Source organism: Falco punctatus (assembly GCF_963210335.1).
Source record: "Falco punctatus genome assembly, chromosome: 7".
Classification (NCBI taxonomy): domain Eukaryota; kingdom Metazoa; phylum Chordata; class Aves; order Falconiformes; family Falconidae; genus Falco; species Falco punctatus.
In genome coordinates, this window is record NC_137587.1 from 31,277,918 (window position 1) to 31,289,028 (window position 11,111).

At 40.3% G+C, this 11,111-nt stretch overlaps 1 long non-coding RNA gene across 1 annotated transcript; it reads left to right on the forward strand.

Annotated features, from left to right (window-relative positions):
- The first annotated feature begins 67 nt into the window (after window positions 1–67).
- Window positions 68–3,361, forward strand: LOC308067617. Its single transcript, XR_013929677.1, has 2 exons — window positions 68–158; window positions 293–3,361. It is a non-coding gene; the product is annotated as an uncharacterized lncRNA (long non-coding RNA).
- Window positions 3,362–11,111: the final 7,750 nt, after the last annotated feature.

Below are 11,111 nucleotides of genomic sequence, written 5' to 3' on the forward strand. Positions count from 1 at the left end.
CCGGGCGGAGGAGGGGCCGCGCTCCCGCCCGGCCGCACTACGTGCCCCAGCAAGCCCGGCGCCGCGCCGCGCCCGAAGGGCCACGGGCATTGCGCGCAAAGCACGGCGGGAGCTGTAGTTCCTCGGCGGCGCGGCGCGCCGGAAGGCCCGGGGCGCAGGTGCGAGCGTGTCTCGGGCGGGCCGGGCAGCCCCGCGGCGGCGGCGGGTGGGAGGGGGTAGGCTGGGGGTGCCCCGTGCCTGACGTGCGGTGCCGTGGCCCCCCGCGGCGTTTGGCCATGGTGTGCTTTGGCAGGAACGGGCCCACGCCGGCTGCGGGCTCCCGTCGGAGCTGCCCTCCGGTGACCTCGGCCCAGGACGGAGGCAGGCGGCCCAGGACGGGCAGGAGGAGGAATGTCTTAAAGGGTGTTTCATGAAACGGCAGGAGAAAACGTGATGTCCCCGCATCGTCCTTGTGTGTTTCAGCAGGGACGGGACCGGCTGAGTCCCGGCTTGTCGCGCCGTGCCGCGCTGGTGGCCTGCGCCCGGCTGTGCGGGCGGGGCTGTGGCGCGGACCGGGACCGCGCGGCTCCGTGCAGGGGTGTTGGGCGGGTTTGGTTATGGGCTACGAAAAAGCCTGAGAGACGCTGATGTAAAGGCTTCTCCAGTTTTCGAGAAAGAGAAGCAAAGATCCTGTTTGAAAAGCGGAGGCACACGCTCTCTGCCTAATAAACCACACCGCGAGGAGCGCACCAGCTCCCCCCTGGCAACAGGCTGCTGCAAAACCAAACAGGTTTGCATTTTGTCACCAACCGTGGTTTTGAATGTCTGCATAAAGTCGTAGTTTTGCTCTGAGCCTGCCATTTGCATCATTTGTGCTCTCAGTTTTGCTTATGGTCGTAAATTTAAAAAGGTCGTTAGAGGTTAATCATCGGTGTGTTTCTAGAAGGTAACCTGGCATGCCTCCTGACACAGCCCAGCTGTTAACAATTCACCCTGGTTCTGAGATGACCTCTTTGAACTGACAAAGACCATCATGGTGATTATCCAACAGGAAAAACCAAGCCCTGTGCCTTCCTTTCCCCTCAATTTAATGTGACCTTCATAGCTGCGTGGGTTATGCTTCTGTTTTCAGCATTATCCTCCTGCCCTAAAAGTTACCTAATATCAGTTAAAAGTATTGCTGACCTGTCATACAAGTCCAAAGGTGTTTTTCATATTGTTTGTCATAGCTGGGCTATATGAGGTAAGTACACCTTGTGTCAGCTGTCACTTCTACAAAGTAATAACATCATTGCCAAATAACCTATACATTCTACACTAACTAAACATCAGCAGGATTTTTGTTATTGTCAAAAAGAACAGGTGGAAAGACCGCTACAGGAATCCTACATCTCAGTCGAAATGTATCAGACAGGTACCAAAGACACTCAGATTTGTACTACTGAATGCAATTATTGCTTTGATGGTGTTAGAAAGTTAGCAAGCCTTCCTGAATTGGGTGGGAACTTTGTCTAAGGGAAAGTTACACATAGTGTTGCTGGGTATGTGGGCTGAAGTAAGCAGAGAGATTGCTAAGATACAGTCATGGAGAGCCTCCAACAGAAGTGGCTGGATCTTGTGCAGCAGGAATCTGGACCACTGCTACCATGGAAGAGAAGAAATGAAAGAATTTTTTGTCAGTCACACAAACACACATTTTATGACTATGTAAACCATTGCATTGTATGGACATACAATCTTTTTTAGAGAAAAGCACATAAGAAAGTGCATATGTAGGTAAAAACATGAGTTTATGAAACATTTTGCTCCTTGCTCTGACAGTGCTAAAAAGCAAAAGTAGCTATCACCTGTGTATCACATAGCATAACTTGAATGCTCTGCAGTGCAGTTCCACCAACCCACCAAAGCCACACACTACAAGTGAGAGCTAAGACACCAGCAAATTCTTGAAGTGTTGACCAAATGTGAACAAAAAAAACCCAAACCTGAAACTTAAAAACTGCAGATAAGGTGCTTGCTTTCTTAACGGAGAGACTTTACCAACCAAGGATGGGAAGTCCTACAGACCAACCACAAGGCTGCCATTCTATAAGCGTAGGTAGTTTAGCTCTGATTCTGTTTTAAGAGTGCTCTGAGAGGATCCTTACTCCTACCTCCAACATTGCTGACACCGTGCTGGCATAAAGTGCTGGCATGGTAGTAGTAGCTTGGGTAACGGAAAGGTTTCCCCAGAAGAGGTTTTCCAGGTTTCTGGCAGAACTCTGGAGATGTTTTAACACTGGTATTTGTAGTACTATGCCACTAATCTTACAGCTGATGGAATTTGGATTGAAAAGCCATTGGTTTTGCTTTTAATCTGCCAGGAAAGGTATTTATAAAAATGTACAGGAAACCATTGTGGACTGCACATACATTTCTCCTTTAACAGCATCTGAATAGATCAAGGCTTTTTTTTTCTTTTTTTTTGCTTTTTTTTTTTTTTTTTTAAATGTGTCTAGGACATTTTTAGCTGGGAGAAAATGGACTGGAATCATGAATCGAGCTCGCTTAGGCAGTACCAGGGAGCAAGATGCAGAGGTTATACACTGGTATAGTAAGTAAATACGAATCAGGTGACTTAGATTAGAACCCAGCTAATGAACCACAACATTCCTGTGTTCTGTACGGAATGTTTTTAAAGAATGTTTTCTACTTCTTGGAAAAACTGTCACCAAATGTTGCTGAACATTTTCAAAGGCAAAGATAGAATGAATCCCTATATATGTCCCATGCGGATGAATCTGGAAAATAAAAGAAAATAATTTTATTCATTAAAAGAGGATTTATATATTATTTGATTCAGTAACAATGCTTGAGAATGCAGGGGCCAGGACCACATTAGTTGTGTTGGATCCAGAGCTGATGAATACACTGTCATTGTGATAGCCATGTGCTTATTCAGCCACTCAACCAGAGGTTTGCTCATGCAGTCACTTGTTTCAGGACATTTTAGGCTTTAAAGTGCTTTGCCATATAAATCTCTGCATGTTTGCGTAATATTTACTAACATAATGCTGAGTAGGTGAGATAAAAGGCAATTTCTTCTCTTCCATCTCCTCTTTAGGGCTTAAAAGGATTTTCCAGAGCTACTCTGTGCCCAGGCAGCATTGTCAGCTGCCCCCAGCCCCAACATGGCAATAAACTGCTTCTACAAGATCAAGTTCTATCACATGCTGTATTTTCAATCAAATTTAAACATTTTTTTAATGTTAGTCCCCGAGTAGAGGTATTTATGTAATTTTAAGCTCCCTTGACCAGTTACAAACATTTTAATGAATGCTAATCCTTTGTAGTTGCACTAACTTGATAACTATTAGCAAAACAAAGTAAGAAATTCTGGGGGAGGGGAAAAGCTAGTATGTAAGGTAAAGAGTAGGGAGAGATTTATGGTAAATGAAACAATGTGCTGAGCCTGGTCTTTCAACATCTTCACCAGCAATGAGATTAGATTTGTCAGACTAGTAATGATGCATGACAAGCTGCTTTGTAAAGGCAAACATCAGACATTGAAAAGAGATTTGAAAAGAGGGAAGATTCAGTTCTCATTTTAGCAAAACTAATGCATTAACAATGGGGTGATCTTAGCTATCAAATGATTAAAGGAAAGGAAAGGAAAGGAAAAATAAGTTTAAGTGCAAGACAGTCTGGTCACTACATCCACATACAGAACAGCATCAGTTTCAAACCTAGAAATGCTTCCTTGAATGTACGCTTGCATGGAGAGCTAAGAAAAGTTAAATGCACTCAGTTTACGGTTCAATTTTTATCTTGCATAAAACATGAAAATTACTCTTGTCTGCTTAAGCATCTTTTCTGCAGATGACACCTTTCTACCTACAAGTGACTTGCAAGGGAAAACCAAAGGTTTGGAAAAGAATAAAGCAGGTGTGAGGTGATAGCCTCAAATATCAGGAAGCTCCAGGGAAGGACATTGTGTATTAGAGAAAACGAGCAGGGAGGAGGGAAAAGGGGGAGAAGTCTAAAGGTTAAGGGACTACAAACATGTCCTTGTAGACAGTGGCTTCTGAATAACCTGTGTGACTATGCAATGGGGAATATCTTTTTTTAAAAAATGGAATAAAGTTATGGCCAGCAGTATGCTTAATGGTGTTATTTATGGCAAAGCTAGTTCATCAGTATTTTCCTAGATATAAAATACACACTGAAAACTGTGAAAACAAATGCCAATTATGAAGTGTATCCACTCAGAATAGGATTTTCTGAACTTGACTTCTGCTGTCTTTTTCCTTCATGTCAGGCAGTCGTGGGAATCCTCATAGCTGACTGACATACTTCCTAAACGTCACTGCATGCATCCTTTTGATAGCGATTTTTTTTTTCCTGTACACAATTAATGTCTAAATATGTTATATGTTTGCAGTATTGTGGATATCTGCACTCAGATTCCATACAGTTGAATTACCCATTGCCATTGTCGGGAAGAATGCTCTTCTCTCACCCTGTTGGTTAAAAAACACTTCCCTTCATATTAGAGTCAGGCTTGCCCAGTCAATCTACATATTGGATTAATCCATGTAATTCACAGTTAAACCAGGAAATTGCCAAAGTGGCCCAGTGAAGACATTTCACCCAGCACCCACATCACCAGCTTCGCTTGCCTTTTGTGCTGGCAGCCTGCTGAATTTTATGTCAGGCTTGGATCTGTTAACTCTCTTTTTCAAAACTTCTTGTAGTCTATACAGGTCATTTCTGCTGAGAGTGGTTAGTAAGATCTCAGGCAGCTATACTGCACTGGAGTTGCTGAGTTTTCATCTGCAGGAGTGAGAGCGTGTGTGCAGAAGATTAACAGTTTCTTAGTAAAAAACTCCTCCTAGAGACATGCTGCATGCAAACTTAGGTGTCTTCAGGATAGATAAGACCTTTTATACTTGTCTCCAACAGGGAAAATACATCTTTTTACTGAGAGAAAGAAAAAGGAGAAACATCTTCAATATCAAATTAGTAATAGCAAGAGGAGCCAGATATAACAGAGGTGAACAGCAAAATAGTTCAATTACTTTAAATCTTTTTATTGAAAAATGCCTGTTTTCAAACATTTTCACACACATGTTTTGCCTTATCAAGCTTCAATAAGTATCAGAAAAAGAAAGGAGAGAAATGCCCTCCATTCATTACATCAAATTGTGTCCTCTTAGTAGAGGTAGACCTCCACCCTTCTAGAGAATTATTCTGAGTATCTTGAGTTCTTCTCAACAAGTAACACATGAAAATGCATGAAGAGAGTCATATGGTTGAATGCAAATAACCCCCCAAATCCTCAAATGGGATTTTACTTTCCAGAATTTATATTCTCAAAGTTGCTATTTTTTTAATGTCACTAGGCACTTTTGGTCTCTGGCAACATCTACGAGGGCTGGCTTTGTTTCTCAGTAGAAGAATAATATGCTAGCTCTGTCATTTGCATGTGGAGAAAGGAAATAAGATAGTGAAGACACTGCAGGAAAAGTTTCGTCATGATTTATTTACAGGAAGAGAAAGAAACAGAAGTAATGAAAGAAAAGAAAAGCAGTAACAACAGAAAGAATGTGTCTATGTGCATAATACAGTTGATTTATGCTGTGGGAGAAGGAATACAAGCACAGCCTAACTTTGTGGATTTCATTTTGATGCAGAAGTGAGAATGCAACAGTGAAGAAAGAACAACTTTTCCAGGGTGTAAATGAGCAGTGGCCTAACTTCAAATACCCCAGCTGTCAGTGGGCCACATGTCCTAGCTTGGGTCTTTGCATGGCACCCTGCACCTTGTGTATACTCATGTACCAACAGTTACAGCCAGGACTTAGAGTTAAGAATTTCCATCATTTCATGTCAAAATGGAGGTCTTTAAAAAGTCCTCCTCAAACTCCTGTCAGTTTTCCCTAATATTTTCCAGTATTGGAAAATACTGCTTGGTGTTATGGAAGAATTGCTTTCAAATAATTTTCAGTTTTTAAATCATTCAGCCATATTGAGAAAAACAAAAGATGTGTGTAAAAGGGAACAGAACTGTGTCTCTGTTTATAAATTCTCTAGTCGAGATGCTCTTGTGCCTGTATGCTTTTAAAAATTATATTAATTACTAAAGAAATCAAAAGAAAAGGATCTTTGAAGGTCTTTTAAATGCAAAGACACCACCTCTGGTTCTGGAAGTCCCCAAGTCAAAATCCCAGGGAGAATATAGCTTTTCATACCTTCCCTCATCACTTGCAGTTGATCATTTTCAGGGAGCGATTGGTGCTTTGACTAGCACAGCTGCACTAATATAACCCTGAGGAATTCTTATGTTCAAATCATGACTTTTTGCTGTATTTGTGAGATGCCAGTCACATCTGGACAAGTTACGTACCTTAAAACCCCAGAAATATGTTGAAGGCTGGTGATTAAAATTCTCTGAAAAGTTCATTAGCAATGAGCATGATCCGTTCCCAACATTTGCACATTTTGACCAGACCAAACCTGCTTTGCTCTGTTCAGGCACGGAAGAGGACTTCCTCTTCGGTTCCTCCTTGCTGTACCTCGGTTCTCCATCTGGAATGTGACATAGTAACACCACTTGCCTCAGAGGCTGCAGGTGTGTGAACCACGTATCATGGGCTAATGGGACAGCTTGAGTTAATGTAGGCTTACTTGAGAGTGTAGGTGAGGTTATGCAAGGTAGCCAGAGGAAGAGGTTAGGTACCTTCATTTACCATAGAGTACATGCAGGGACGTGGGCAGAAACCATGAGAGCTGTAACTTTTCACCTTCGCCTTTCCTGCAGCAACTGATTTCTCTGCCCATATGCAGTCTTGCAAAATCACAGACAACAGTCACACAAACTCACAGGGCAAGTTCATACCATTTTATTCACAGATGCATTTAAGTGGTGAATGGTGTGAGGCCACATACTGAATGTTGAGAATGAAATAGAAGTTTAAATGACAACTCATCCACTGACCATCATATTCTTTTTTCAACCCATGATATCTGGCATATTTTCATTATACTGCATGAAGCAAAGACTTCAGCCTGGGTATGTAGTTGTGTAATAATGTATCATGACACAGATGCAAAAGAAGGCTGAATTAAGATGATGTGACCAACCTTTATTTTTTGTTGCTATATTTTGCAAATTTTATGTTTCCCAGCACATTTCAATACAGACAAAAAGGCCAAAGCCCTGTTTCAATATACTTAGAAAAGAAAATAATTAACTTTCTAAGAACAAGTCATGTAGCTATGTATGTGTTTTGCCTCTGCTACTTAATTTCTCTTCATGAACAATGAAAAAAGTAATAATCTGCTCAAAGCGGAAAATGCTAGTTTTAAAAAAGAAATACTTTTGTCAACTGCAAAACCTGCCTCTTTTTTAATTAAAAAATTCAGAACTCAAGCCCCAATTGTTTTCTTGCTATGAATTTTCAGGAAATTATTTAATCTTGCTGTGATATAGTTATTGTGACAGCTATTTCCTAGCTTTGTTATTTAAATATCCTTATGATAAGAGCTATAATAGGCAAAATGAATGTGTGTTATTGGTAAAAATTACTTTTACTTTGAATATGAATAGGGATCTAAAGGCTTTGTATAGAGAATCTGATTTTTCACCTACAGTTAGATATGAATCTCTTACTTTTCATGCTTGCAGACAGGGAAGTGCAGCCAGAACCTTCCAAACTATGCAGCAGTCTGTGTAGCATGTCAGATCAGGGCCTGGACTCTGGTGAGGGCACCTGTAAATTAAAAAGGCACCTGTAAAGTTTTCAGTGGTACTTAATGAAGCTGTATGACCCTTGTGACAGAATTAAATAGTCTCCCCACTCAGCCTAGCAATCACTGGATGCTTGGAAGCAGCTGTCAATACAGCAGACATAAGGGATATTATAAATAGGTCAGTGAAACAGGCAGTAGGTTCTCTTTCCTTCCTCTTTCTTCCCTGAAACCCTACAAATCCTTGCAACCTGAGAACAGCAATTATTAGAATAAAAATACAGTCCTCAAAGAAGCACCAAGAAAAGAGGTATCACTACTCTAGATTTCTCTGTATTATTTAGAGTCTAAAACATTAACATTCTGCTTAATTTTTTTTTCTAATTTTGTAGATGGAAAAAAAAATTGATACTATTGGCAATTCTGAAAATATAAATGGAACAAACTTTAATAGTGTTGATGTAAGTAAAGTTTGTCTTCTCAAACATCAGGCAGTTGCAAAGATTACGCACCATATACTGGGAGACATTAAATATGGGTAAAAATTGTAGTGAACTTACTACATTTTATTAGAGCACTCAGAGGGAGTAAGTGTGTTTTCCAGGTTACACATAAAGCATGATTGCTTGTATGGAATTTTTCTATAACCCAACAATTCAATATAAAATCTATACAGGATTTGGAGTATTGGGTTACCTCCACTCTCACTCAGTCCCTTTATCAGTATGGGATCCCAGTTTTTATGATTTTGTATGAACAAGGAAAGAGGATTGCCATGGAATTTACTTCAAGGTAAATAACCCTGTCATCTGCAAGAACCAGTAATTCTCAGGCTGTGGGCAGTTCAGATGTGGAACTATGAGCCTGCCTATATAACACTGAATAAAAGAGACTTCTTTCCAACCATTTATTCATCTAAACTAGAGTACAACTGTACGATGATCCAGTCAAACAAGTACCATGCAGTGGCTGTAAAGTGGAACAGGACATGTTAAAATGTGTGTTGAATTCCACTTGCTGCTTATGTATCTCTGCTGTGGGTGTATTTCCTAAAAAGGTGTTCAGATTCTAATGCAGAGAAAAGCTTGTTAGATGCAGTGATGTAATTAGATATTTTCTGACTGAAATATGCTTTGTCTGTATCCTCTGTAAAAAAACAGAGATAATGTAGGACATTGGCTTTGGCCCTTCTTGTTTCTTTCAAACATTGGGAATAGATCTGTTCACGTAATTTTGGTCTTCAATGATCTAATACTTCAAACACTCAGAATCACTTGTAAATTTTCCATTAAGGGGGTTTTTAAGACCAAACAAGTGGAATAAAACTAGACTTAATTTGTAATTAAGACAATCTCCTAAAACCCCCTCTTCTTTCTTATTGATTTACATGAAAATTTATTGTGCCATTACCTGTTGAAATCTGAACAGATGTCACCAGTAACACTTAAAAACAATCCTGCCACTTACCACAAATGCCTTTAGCTCTAGTATGTTATGATTAATTTGAGTGGTCTAGATGAGCTTCCCATCCCACACCAGTGGCATTGGTTGTTAGGGTTTTAAGTACTACATGAAGAGAAGATACCTTACATTTTTTTGGACTTCTGTAGTGTCCTGAATTCTTTTTTTCTTAATGCCTGAGAAGGTGATATATTCACATTAATTGAAATTATTATGTGCAGCTGAGTCACATGATGTAGAAGCTGAAAGTTGTAAATTCATTTGGTTTATTACTTCCAATGTGTTCCAACATTGAGCAATTGTGAAAGATCCATTCTTATTCTTTTACATGTGGCGTCAGCCATATTCCTGAAACTATCTCTTGCAAGCTTTGCCTTAGCTGACCTGTCAGATAACTGAAGTTGTGAGATAACCTTCCAACAAAAGTCCTGTTTTTCTTCCTCTTTCCTCACCATCATGTGCTTAATATGCAAAATAGATGTCTGGGGCTCCACTTCCCCTTTCAGCTTGAGAGTACAGTAACTTTGAGACAGATGAAAAACATCACAGGAGAAATAGTCTTTTCTTCTTACTCAACTGTAAAAACTGTTCTGAAATAAGCTAAAAGTTACTTGCTGTTTACTTCAACCCCATACACACAAAGCCATAGTAAAAGTCTCTTGTTTATCTGTCAGGAAAAACAGAATCCTTCCTTCCTCCTGAATGTTCCTTGTATATAATTAATGATAATAAATATTCCTAAGTATCACTCAGTGTTGGACCAATATTTTATTCCTTGTAGGATGTTACAAGTTTTCACTTCAAAAAGTAATTTTTAAAGTCTTTTTTTTTTCTTCTTTGAGAGGAGGAAAAACTTGCCCAACAGTGCATATCTATCCCAAAGGCTTGCTAAGCACATTCTTTATGCCAAGTCCCTTGGTTTGAGTGTGCACAAGTGCTCTTTTTCTGTCATGCAAACCTCCAAATCATGGGGCTTTGAAAAGGAAAACGGGCCACTTGAATTGGTTATCACAAAACGGCCTCAGAAAATCCTGCAAGATTTTGTGGCAAGGTAACTCAAGACTGAAAAAATTGGGGCTTTAGAGCTTAGATTCTTTCTGTACTAGTCTCAGGATATTCTCTTATAAAGGAGTCCCTAAAGATGTGGGAAACCCTTGTGTGAACCTCAACTGTCTCTTCTAAGATAAGTGAACTTAATCTGAAAAAAACGTTAAGGCAAACTCAGCATATTTATCTGTTACCCAAGTAAGAGTCACCTTTACTTGCACAGCACCTTTCAGGTATTTTCAGCAGAAACAAGGTGATATTAGCAGTATGATACAGGACAAATGTATGGAAAGGATTGTTCCAACAAGGTAAGGATGGACCTGGCCATTAAAGCTTGTGATAAAGTTTTGTGAATCCAGGTTAAAAGGACACCTTTAGGTATTTGTATTTGTTGTGCAGGGATGGAGTGGAGGTTTAATATCTGGGGGTGGGTCCCATTGATATGGAGAAATAGTGTGAAATGGGGACGCTTGACACCGACTGTGATTGTATATGTCTACTCAGGAATGTGGGTATGGGGACTAGTCATGGGTGCGGTGTCTGGTCACATAGGCACACAGCTCTGAGGAGACAACTACAGTTTTTGAGGAGACGCCTGCCCTTCTTCCTCTAACAAAGGGGAGACGGGGAGACGCCTGCCCTTCTTTCTCTAACAAAGGGGCTATTTAAAAGAGAATGAGAAAAGATGAGAGACATTCAAATACTATCTAGAGGGAAGGAATGCTAAGTCTCCTTGCTGGAGAAGATCAGGTGGTCACAAGAACATGAATCACCTACAAACCTGCAAAACCACCACATTCCAAGAAACGGACTGATAAGCTAATTAACATACGAAGCGGGGTTTAGGTAACGGATATGTATAGGCGTTAATTGAATATTCATTTGTTTCATTGTAT